The sequence below is a fragment of the Centruroides vittatus genome, unplaced genomic scaffold, assembly GCF_030686945.1.
Source record: "Centruroides vittatus isolate TY-2023 unplaced genomic scaffold, ASM3068694v2 contig_10, whole genome shotgun sequence".
Classification (NCBI taxonomy): Eukaryota; Metazoa; Arthropoda; class Arachnida; order Scorpiones; family Buthidae; genus Centruroides; species Centruroides vittatus.
This window is the reverse complement of record NW_027120658.1, coordinates 2,967,819-2,979,923: the sequence shown is the minus strand read 5'-3', so window position 1 is coordinate 2,979,923 and position 12,105 is coordinate 2,967,819.

Sequence of the window (12,105 nt, the reverse complement as noted above, 5' to 3'; positions counted from 1 at the left end):
AAAAAGTCGTTTCACACGGTAGCAACCGTCGCTTAATGAAAAAACTCCGTTTCACACCGTACGATTGCAGCAACCGTCGCTTAATGAAAAACGTCGTTTCACACGGTACAAGTGGAGCAACCATCGCTTGCCTATCGGCTTTCGGCAGGCGAGTCGACCTCTACGACCCTACGTCAAGTCTTCCCTTTATCATCCATTTAGATAACCAAGTGTCGTGTATTAATAATCGTGTCCGGACACGTCCCTCCACCTTCCTTCTGTCCCGCTACAATAGTCGAGCCAGCACTGGACGGCACTGATAAGGTCCATCTTGGTTGGCACATGCACACAATACGTAGCTCTATTGTTGTAACGTTGCTCGTCTCGTTCATCCAGCGTTAATAACGCGATTTCAACGCCATTAGGAGGTAGAACAAAAAACAACGAAGTGAAGTGGGAGGAGATGTAGGTACCGTCTCCATTACCCCGTGAATTTCGGCGATAAGGGAATAGGTATGGGATGGAAGTGCAGGAATCGGAAAGTAAAGGAGGGGGGTGCCGAGGGGTGAGTTAGCAAAAGACTCGACGATACCGAAGCAATATGCCCCGTATGCTGCCATGCGTGTAAACAGACGATTCGGCGTTTGGCTGTTAATTGGATTTAGTTGCAATCACACCGCTAGGATCAATTATAACGTCGCAAGAAGGAATGGCAAGAAGAGAGAGAGAGAATTTATACCTTTTCCCCCTTTTGCTACAACACCAAAAGATAAAATAGGACGTTCCTACCTTCTCTACACACACAAAAATCTTCCTCCTGCCAGGGGTCAATGACTCCAAACGTCTGGAAGTATGCCACTGTTTGATGTTTATTCAATTAGATGACTCCTTAAATTAAAATTTCCACTTTTTATTTTTATTCTCTCGTAAACGATGATTCGCTAACAGTAAATATTTACTTAAATATGTAATTAAAAATATACGGAAGGGAATCGCTAGAATATAATTTCCGGATTCATTTATTTTTAAAAATTCCGGGGTTTTATCTTTGTCTACAATTGATGTCGGGTAGTCCCATGATTTTTCTATGGAGAAAATCGCATCGATGATCGAAACGATGTGTAAGAGGACGTTTATCGGGGAAATTCATGTATATTTTAAAATAAAAATTGGAGGAAAAATAGTTAAAAAAAATTGATCAAAAGTATAAAATTAATTGATTTAAATTAATTAATTCTCTATTTTTAATATTTCAAGAGAGTTTTCTGTAGTAGCACATTCAAACTTTGCATCAAACTTGACTTAGATTTTACACGAAAAAGCTAGAAATATGGAAAAAAAATGGACGAGAAAAGGTATTTTATACGTATGAAGAACAGATCCGATACAAAATTTCGAGTTTATAAAATAAAAAAGGCAGCAAAAAGACTGAAAAAAATTCTACTAAGAGTGGATTTTATAAAGTATTTTCGCTTCTGATTACGGATTTAAACTTCCGAACAGTTGAAGTTATTTAATGTTAATAATTAATAATTTAATAATAGAAACAAAATATTAATTTTAAACTAATTAAGAACGAATATTGTTTATACTCGAATTTTAGAAAAAAATCCATCGATTTATTTATTACACTTATATTTTAATTGTATTTGCGCTCACTTTTACCAATAATTATTTCATTTTTTTCTGATATATTCGATTTAAATTGCTTTTTTCTTCAAACGTATCGTCGAAAGGAGGGAATTTTCAACAAATTCACAGTCACAATTCTTGTTACTCTTAAAGAGTTGCAGAAGTTATTGGGTAGAAGTATTGACAACCATTCGATCCAACCATCTATCCAAAGCCAGACACTTGACTGTCTCGCTTCTCCACCATTAGTCACAACGTATCGTTGAGCGGTTCCGAACAGACAGACAGCATCCTTATCTGCACAGCCATCTAACTGATGGGGTGGAGTAGGAGTGCAGCAAAGGAGAGGGGCGAACAAAAATCCATCTGCACCGAAAACAATGAAGAGATGCGAAAGAACATTTCCACAAGTACGATTTGGCAGCTGTTCCGATTGGTTTTCGATGTTTGCCAAAAACGAGTTGATGATAATTTCCTAAAGAAAAGGAGGCTCGATACAGGGGATGCTAAATGCCTTTACCAAAAGCCAATTGCACGCGCCTTTTTAATCTAATCATCATCAAACACTTACCATCTTACAATTGTTTATCATTCGTCTACACATATTGAATATTATTATATATAGCATATATATATATATATATATAATAGTTAGTAACTTGCGGTTGGAAGGGGAGGAGAGGTACTTTTCGATTGTTGCCAACATCTATTTTGTTTGAAATTTGTTCGAAGTTAGTCGAGTATAAAATTCTTTCTTTGGCACATGTCTAAAAGTTCAATTCTATTGGGATGCCTCCACCCTTCTTATTGTAGCAAATTTATTGGCTGTGATTCCAATATGAATCATTAAACTTGTCCAGGAGAATTGGAGGGATATTTCTAATAACTTCGCCCTTTTTTAAAATAAATTATTAATGTATCACGACTGATATTCTGTTTTAAAATACAAGCTACTGTTATATCAAGTGCAGAAAACTAAAGTATATATCAATCTGGGGAAATGTAAGAGGAGTTTCTACAAGTTTCTTCCCGGATTTTATGAGGGATTTGTGTTAAATTTTATGTAAAAATGTGAAATTTTAACGTAAGTTTATATCTTTATAACAATATCAATCATTCCTTTCACGTTTTAACAGAGGAAGTGACTAACTATAGCAAGATCAAATGAGGCTATGAGTCTAGCCGGAGATTTACTTGATTTTCCAACTTTAATTAATATTTAAAAGTAATTTTTTAATTAAAAATCTAGAAAGGCTTGTTATAATTTATATATAAACAATTGTAAACTTAATAAAATAATATCAGGAATTAATTAATTGTAATTAAGGGATGTAAATTTGAATCATTCTTGTTTCGTGTTTCGTTATTTCATATTAAAGCAATTAATTTAAATTTTAAATAAGAAAATAACAGGTTAAAATTAAATGTAATTAAAATTTAATTTAATATAAATTAATTGGAATCAAGAATTACGCTTTATATTTATAAAATGGAATAACTTTTTACGTAAAATGAATTCGTTCCATTTTTATATATTTAAAACAATATTTAATAAATTTAAAGGAAATGAATTAAGTAGATTATATATAATTAATTTAAATAAAAATTAAATTCTTATTAAAAAGTAACTTCTTTCTCCGGAGGAAGGAATATTATTTTTTTCCCTTTTCCTCTTCCACATCTTTGTCTGAAGGATGAAAATGAGAAAGAAAAAGAAAGAATAATAATTTTGTCATTTATTTTATATATTTAAAACTATATTTAATAAATTTAAAGAAAATTAATTAAGAAAAATTAAATATAATTTTATTTAAAAAGCATCTCCTTGCTCCTAGAGAATGGAATATTATTTTTCTTCTTCATCCTCCCGGAGGAGGGATTCTTCATCCTTCAGATGAAGAAGAGGAAGAGGAAGAAAGAATAATATTTTCGCCATTTTATCTACTCTTTCTTTTTATTTTTTGGATGTCTATTTTTATCGAAAGTTGCCAAAAAAGAAAATAAAAACCTATGGCTTATGGTCAGTGAACTTTCGAACTAGAATTTTCCATGCGTCATTAAATGATGACTTCCTGGAATGAATCAAAAGGCGAGTGAAAGATGCAATGCGGGGTAAACGGTAGGAGGTCTCTACTCTGGGAACCATGCGGATCTGATACTGCCTATTGCACACGGATCGTGCACGTGCCGCGTGCAACGAGAGCGACGATGGGTCGCGTGCCCTGCACGTGTTTCATCACCATTCTCATCTGTAATTGTAGAAAGTGCAACGATGTATCCTTTGTTTGACGAAACAAATTGTTGACTGTTAGATATCGTATCTTTTCTCGTTTCCTGTCCGCAGCTATTGAGATGTCAAAGGCTGCTCTTTTGTTTGCATGCCCTTCTCTCTACACGCTCTATGAGAAATTTAACATTATAACTCACTATTTTATATATTTTTCTTCTTAAATAACGTGTTTTTTTAATCAATGAGGTGAGAAAAATCGGCGTTAAATAGTCTCAAAGGCCTACTATTACTAGTTAATGTTCCATAAAGTGTATTTTAACTGCTGTATGGGTTCTTAAACTCTGAGATTCTGAACGGTATAGAAATAAAGATAAATATTTGCTGGAAAATTTTCCAATTGCAATACTTTTACAGGCTGAAAATAGCATAAAAATGTTTAAATTCGATATTTATTATTATGGCTAGGGATGGAGATGATGTAAGTTTAGTAAGCTAAAGATGACAAGGTGGAGACTCCTATATTGTTAGATAAATAATGGAATAATTAGCAATGTTTTAATGTCTAAATTCTTGAATTTCTGTTAGTTTAGGGATGATTTTAGGGTATAAAACGTGTTTTTTGTTGTTAATTATAGGGTATAATGCATGTTTTTAAAGTAGAAACACTTATCATTTTGCTTCTAAAGTAAGCGGAGTTTAATCTAATTTTAACTTTCTAAACTTTAATTAGAAATTTTGTAGTTATCTATAAAATAAACCATTTTATTAGCTAAAATTATTTTTAAAAATCAGAATTATTTTCTCGTGCTAGATCTGAGCATCTCTCAAAGGGGGGTGCAATTAGTAAAAATATTTGAATATATCAAGTTTTGGGACTCGTTGATTTGCAAAATTTGCAAACTGACCTCTCAATTGATCAGTCACGTAAGCAAATTTTACCGAGTCTCAACGTACAATGGTGCTCCATCATCATACAATAAGTCAGAGTGAATGCAATGTTTCTCGGCTCATTATAAAGTCAGATGGATGGAGGGTTACCATGACGGCTCCGATAACACGTGATAACATATGTTAGCAACTACAACTACCCAAGTTAGTAATGGCCGACCGAGGGAATCGTCCATCCAATCCCTTCACGCGGCCTTTTACGTCAATGGCACGTGATGTTTACCTCCTCTTTCACGTCAAAGTTTCAACACGTGTATGCCATAGTCAAGACAGCTTACGAGATAGGATGCTTGGATGATCACGTTGTTGTAGTTTTGAGATGATCTAATTGGACATTAGTCGTTGCACTTTAATATCACATGAATGAGTTTAACTGTTCATACCTGGTATAGATGAAATCTCCGTAGAAATGTTCATATGACATGTTCTCGGTTTCGGTAATTAAATGGTATAGTTTAGTGTGAAACTAGATACTGATTTTAAACATATCGGAATAATAGAGATTAGCCAGTCGCAGTCTATCTCTTTCGTCACAAGTATCTATCATATCGTGTAATTGGTTACGTTGTTAATGGCCGTTTACGTATGAGATTATATTTTGAGTCCCTCCCCTCGTGACAGAAACTAAACTTAATAATTCCCCAATTTTTAAAAAGGAAACTTTAAAACTGTGACGTAGATTTTACGTATAAGTCTCGTGCACTAATTTCGTCGTCTTTTGTTTGTTTGTTGCACATGAGGGGTGCCTTCGCCAAGACTTTCTATGGGAAACTGGCGCTCTATTTAGGTGTTACGAAAGTGAGGAAAACTGCTGGTGAGGTGCGAACCCACGACCAGTTACCAGTAGGCTTGGAATCTTTTGAGACCATTTTTACTGTTTTTACGACTTTTCTTTCAACCTTCTCTTAGCGTAGGCCTATTAAAACTTGATACGCGACTACCCTAAGAATCGCGAACTACTGGTTGGTTATATACAGCACCGGATCTGCACGCAATCTGATGAGTGGCATTAGGAGTCAATAGATTATGGCTTCACATTTTTTACACGTAAAGGCCCTACTCCTTCACTAAATAACGACACATATAACTATTATTGTGGTAGAAAAAGGGGCCTCTTATATATATATATTATAACCCAAGCCCACCCCAAAACACAGGCTCGTTCTGTAGATTAATAATTAGGTGTATAAGTTCGATTTTTGTTAATTGTTAGAAAAAACAAAAAAATAGTTTATTCGTCGTATTAGTTTTAATTATTATCCTTGTAAATATGCTTACCAAACGAAAATTGAACAAAATTTATGTTTCATATCTCGAGGTCGATTAAGTAATGCTGTAAAACAATGATATAGGATGGGAAAAATGTAGGAGAGATGCTATAATGACGTAACTGATGGAACTACAATTACGCATTCGTCCATTAAGCCGTAGTCTTGTCTAAGTTGACCGCCTATGGCTACTTCCAACTGTGTGCGAATGACGCAAGTGCACACTCGACAGCTCGTTAAGCAACTTAATCACCAAATTATCAGCGGAGACTTTTTTATCTCCAAGCTAACGACGGAATCAACTTCGCAGCAGGGTTCAGTTAGGAGTCCCCCGGGCAGGCCTCCTGCTCTGTCGGTTTAGGCAGTCTTGTTGTTAAACGGATTTGGCGGCAGTGAAAACTGTTTATCATAATTTAATTATGAACGTATCAACGATACCGCATCACGTCCAACTTGCCTAAATCTTTCGTGTTTTTCTTCCCAAAATTCCAACTTGGAAAAAAGTATAAAAACTCTTAAAAATCTACGTTTTAAAGTCTGTATTCGGGTCCTAAATCGCTGGAATTTATTCGAGAGGATTTTATTAATAAAAATAGATTAAGAATCCTGTAATTATGCCAAAGTCTTTATATTGTTCTGAGCTTCTCGATGCAAACATTTAAACATTTAAATAACTTGTATACGAATAATTTAGGCTTTCAGAATAGTTGTTAGGCCTATTTATCCTTTTTATATATATATATAAACGGATAAATAGGCCTAACAACTATTCTAAAATCTATTCCTACAAACTCTACGCCTATAAACTCTATAAACATATCCTTATAGGATATGATACTAAGTTACACAGAAAGATTCTCAGGAAGGGTGTTTCCTGTGAGGAATTTGTGTTTAAAATAATAAATTTAAATAAATAAATTATATTTGAAACTGAATATATAAATGTAGTTAAACTATAAATACAATATTATTATTAATTAATAATAATTTAGAAAGGTTTAAAATATATTATGAGAGATATTTCTTGCAGATGCTCTTGTATTATATAGCTAAATTATCTTTTATTTATGTTTAATACAGTATGTTCAAAAAACTATTATTTATAAGTAAATAATTACGTAAATATTTCAAAATAAACTTTATAAAGTCATAAACGAAATTTATTAAAGTTTTCTTTATCTCTTGAATGCATTTTCGTCTTATGAAAGTGGCAGATAGTCAAGCAACTGTCGCTTATATTCTGATAAGCAGTTTCATCTTTAAACAGATTCCCGAGTTTAATCTCTTGGCGACAACGATAGTGGGGGGAGGTTTTCGTCAACACCCACTTTCCTTTATAAATCACTACTTCTGTTAATCCGGTAGAAGAGAGGAATGAATCGCATTCAATTAATATACTCTGCACTTAGATGGATCACTGCTATTATGAATGAACAATGTCCCTCTCCTACTTTGTTGTCCTCTTTTCTATGACGTGCACCGTATGGATGATAGTGTAGAGGGAAGTGACAGTTCACGTGACTGTGACGTCCGAGACTTCCGATCCGGATGGACTTCCGGCTAAAACGGAACTTCGTCACGCCATTGTCCCTCATTATATTCGGGGGATCTTCCGTTACTAGCAGAAAAGATCTATTAATAGATAAAAATTAAAATAATTGGATTTTACAATGCGTGGAATAGCAGAAAGTTATATGGCTTTAAATCTTCCAAAGTTTACATATTGGAATTACGAATAACTTTAGAGTAGATGGTCTTTAGAAAATAAACTTTAGAGCAAACGTAGTCGAGAGTTTTAGTTGCTTAAGAATTGAGTCTCGACACTTTTAAAATGAAGACAAATATTGCATATTATAAACTTTTACGAGACTTTTCGGAAGTCGTTCATTACAAACGATAAAACAGTAATGCGGTTGGATAAATATTCTGTAGTTAAGAATACTTTCAAATTTTCTAGATTCAGCAAAAGTATAGAGATAATATAGCATTAATTATAACAGAATTTTTCAATATAAATTGATAATTTTATAAAATTATCAAGAATTTATGAAGTTATAAATTTCCAAATTTACACGTTCCCCTGAAAAGCATTCTTTCCCGCATGACTACAAAGCCGTGAGGAGAAGAACGGCATTTTATTTTAATTAACTCAGCACTCAAAATTTAGATTTTATTGAAAAAAACACACACAACTATATACAGAAAACGTATAAAATATAAAAGAAAAAATCTGTAAGAAAATCAGGTAAGAAAAACAATTTAAACTTAGATTAATTACGCCCTTATTGTTCCATACCATTGAGCATTATAAAGTAATTATATATGTATGGTGACAAAAATTCTCCAGTTTGTATCATTAAAATTCTGTTGAACTTGCTTATGTCTCTATCTTAATGCGAAGAGTATCGATATGTAATGCAGGGCATTAATTCACCCATACTAATAACGTCTGGAAGATCGACCATCCAAGATGAAAACTGAACTTTGACGCGACTTTTTTGCTCTTCTTGTTACGCTATAATTATTCACCCACATACAGATGTAGTTATTAAACAAGGGGGAGAAAAAAATACTTAATTTTTCTTTTTTTCCGCCTCTTTACTTTAAGGGAGGGTTGTGAAGTAATTAGGAACGGGGGTATACATAATGAACTCTATTTTCTTAGCGGAATATAATTTGAAAACAAAAGAAAACTAATTCCTGCGAACAGGAGAATTTGTTGTGCTTTTTTTTATACTTTAAACAATTTTAAATTCAAGATACAAAGTTTATTTTTTGTATAATTTTTAATTAATCGATTAAAATTTTTTTTTACTTTTATAGAAACGTGTGTGTTTAGGATTTTGTTTTAAATTTAATTTATATAATTTAAGCATTTAAAAAGATGAAATTTTCTTTAATTTTTAAGATAGAAATTAATATTTTAAAACGTATTTATTGTAAACCGGTGTAGATGAAAAGACGTGTAAAAAAGTGGAGCATCGAGAGAAAATTAAGCGATCATCTCCCGAAATATCCAATAATTATTGATAATTTAAAGCCCGGGCCTATTTAATTCGCCCATTTTGTAGATGAATCATGAAAGCATCGCTTTAGTTAAATTTGCCAATCTCTGCTAGTGACGTGAAGGCGGGAAGAACATTGATACGTCTAGTAGTACAAGAGTAATCTGTAGAAACGACTATTGTCTCTCGCACATCTATCCATCGTCTAGTCCAGTACAGATGTCTGACCTCTTGACCTTGTCTCTTCCGACCTCGGGGGAGGTCATTGGACCGGAAGTAACATGATTAGGGAGACGGATTTACTCGGTGACGTCAGCACAGATTCGTTCTGTTGGAAATGGACTAAAGGGAGGAAAAAAAAGTTACCTCCATTGTTCCATCGTTGCTGGTTACTGCGATCTTCATTCTTCTTGCTTCGTGTAGAAGATTAGGTGCAAGATCCAGAGGTAGCGAATCGCAGAGGATTTCACGCTCCAGCTCTTTCTTTTACGTCTTTTGGTCATTTCTAGATGTATCCTGCTCTGTAGTCATAGAACCAAAGATTCAGTCAAGGTGCGGGTTTTATACGCGCTTCGTTAAACCATTAAATGGTTCCTATTGAGATATTTATTCAAATTTAATTCAAAATTCACAAAAATATTTTCATTTTATCGTTAATTTTTATTCAAATTTACATCTTAAATTTCAATTTACAAGCCTTTCTATAGCTCCTACCATCTATAAACTTAATTAATATAAAGAAAAATTAATTGATTTATAGCCTTAGTTGTCAAAAAATATACGATTTTTAAATTATTTAAACATTTTTAACAGCTTTCTTCTTATTTGTTACAAGTTTAATTTGTTAACAGTGTGTTAATGGTACAACTTATGTAATTTGCATGAATAATATTATGATGTTATCAACATAAATTATTGTATATAGGAGTTATTATGAGTTACGTAATTCTCATAAAGTTTATAGTAATTATTTAACGAATAATTATTTAATTTAATGTAAAATCTTTTAAGTTAGCAAGCGATTTCAAAGATATAAAAGACAATTAATTATTACGCCTTTGTGTCCTTTCTATCTTAATTTAAATTTAATTTGTATACTAGTACTTTTTATATATTAGTACTATATATTATATATAAAAAGTACTAGTATACAAATTAAATTTAAATTAATATAAAAGACGATTTTTTAAGTTGTCTGCCGTTCTTTTACATAAGAAGGGTTGTGGCCCTAAATTATAATGTATAAAGGCCCTTCCCCTTAACTAAATTATGATGTGAGGCCCTATAGACTCGCAACGCCAGGCCCTTGTTTATCCTATATGCAAATTAGGCCCTGTAATTAAATCTTCACGTTTTAAATTTAATTTTAAGCACGATAATTCTTAAAAAATCGTGTAATACGAAGAAAATTTGATCGAATAATCCTTTTTCTTATTTTTTTAAATATTCATACGTCAATTCATCAAAAACAATATGGAAAATATTGCAAACATCATCAGTAAAAAATACAAAATAAAAAATAGGCAATGATCATATTTTCAAGATTTAACGTAAGCATAAAATTCAATCAATCATAGTTTGGTGTAAGAGACTTTTAATATTAAAAAAAAAATTCCGAATTTTGACGGAATTATTAAGTTTAAACGAGGTAATCGAGCAAAGTAAAAATCAGAAAAGAAGCGAGTAAAATTAGCGAAAAGAGTAGTTTGCTGCTGCCTACATCCTAGGATGTAGGTTATGGAGGCAGTAGCTATGGCCAAAGATGATGTCGTTGCCATGGCAATAGCTTGCAGGAGCGCGAGAATGCGGCAGGTGCTAGGTGGACCGTGTTTTCCGCTCGGGATAACTGCTTCCTAATTGGAAACCGAGTTGGGAGGAAGCGTTTGCGAGAGCGGATTAAGCAGATTGGCCAATGCAGCTTTGTTGATGTCGGGGAGAGAGTTAGCAAGCTTGCTTCCATCTCTCTCTCTATCTCTCTCTCTCATTCTTTCTCTACATCTCTCGTGTTTATTCTACACTTTTCTATAGATTTGTTGAGAAATTTATTAATTCCTTAATTCTTAAATCAATTAATTTTCTACTTTATGAAAAATTTCGATTTTAAATTATATTTTTAGTCGATACAATATGAACAATAATATGTTCTATTCCAATTAAGATGTGCCCCCTTCTCCATCCTTTATTCCTGCAAAAATTTATTCTTATTTATGCTAATTAAATGAAAATTAATGTTTTAAAATATTGTTTCCGATCGAAATTAATTTAAATTTGAATTAATAATTTTATTTAATTATAAATATTATAAATTAATAAATTAAACTTTATGATAATCGAACTCAAATCTGCTTCAGTAAATAGGGAAATAAGGTATTTATATTAATTATTTCTGTGGAAAAATATACTTTAACGTGTGGAATTTAAGTTCAAATTGATAAAATTCGTGTAGACAATGTAAAAAATTTCAAAATTTTGATTTATTTTTAGACATTTTTCCAAGCGCTGAGCGTAAAAGTGGAAAGTTAGTCTCCAAAACAGAATCGATTTTCATGTTCTTTAATGGGATATTTTTCTCTAGTAATGGGATATGTTAACTTGTACGAGAGATTTAATAAGCTTTATCATAAAATAGTCCCATTATTTTATAAATTTTATAGAATTTCTTCATTTTAAAACTCTCCACGAATGCCAATTCAATGCATTCTTAAAGAATTGGCATCCGTAATTACAAGCGCAATTAAACTGCTTATTTCTTGGAAATTAAATTAAACTAATCAAACTAATCATATTTAAATTTATTAAATTACTTTCCATAAATGTATTTTTTAAATATATTTATATATTTTTAGTGATGTTTCGAAGCAATTTCACGTTCACGTAGATCATGTATCTCTTTCTCCCACTCTTTGATTATAATTAAAGTTTATTTATATCATTCTTATCCTCCTTTAAAGAATATTTAGCTTAATTCTGTTTAAAATTTTAGATAATTTCATATATTTTTAAATAAAGAAGGCTTAAATTTCTATTAAATTTCTAAAGGAAA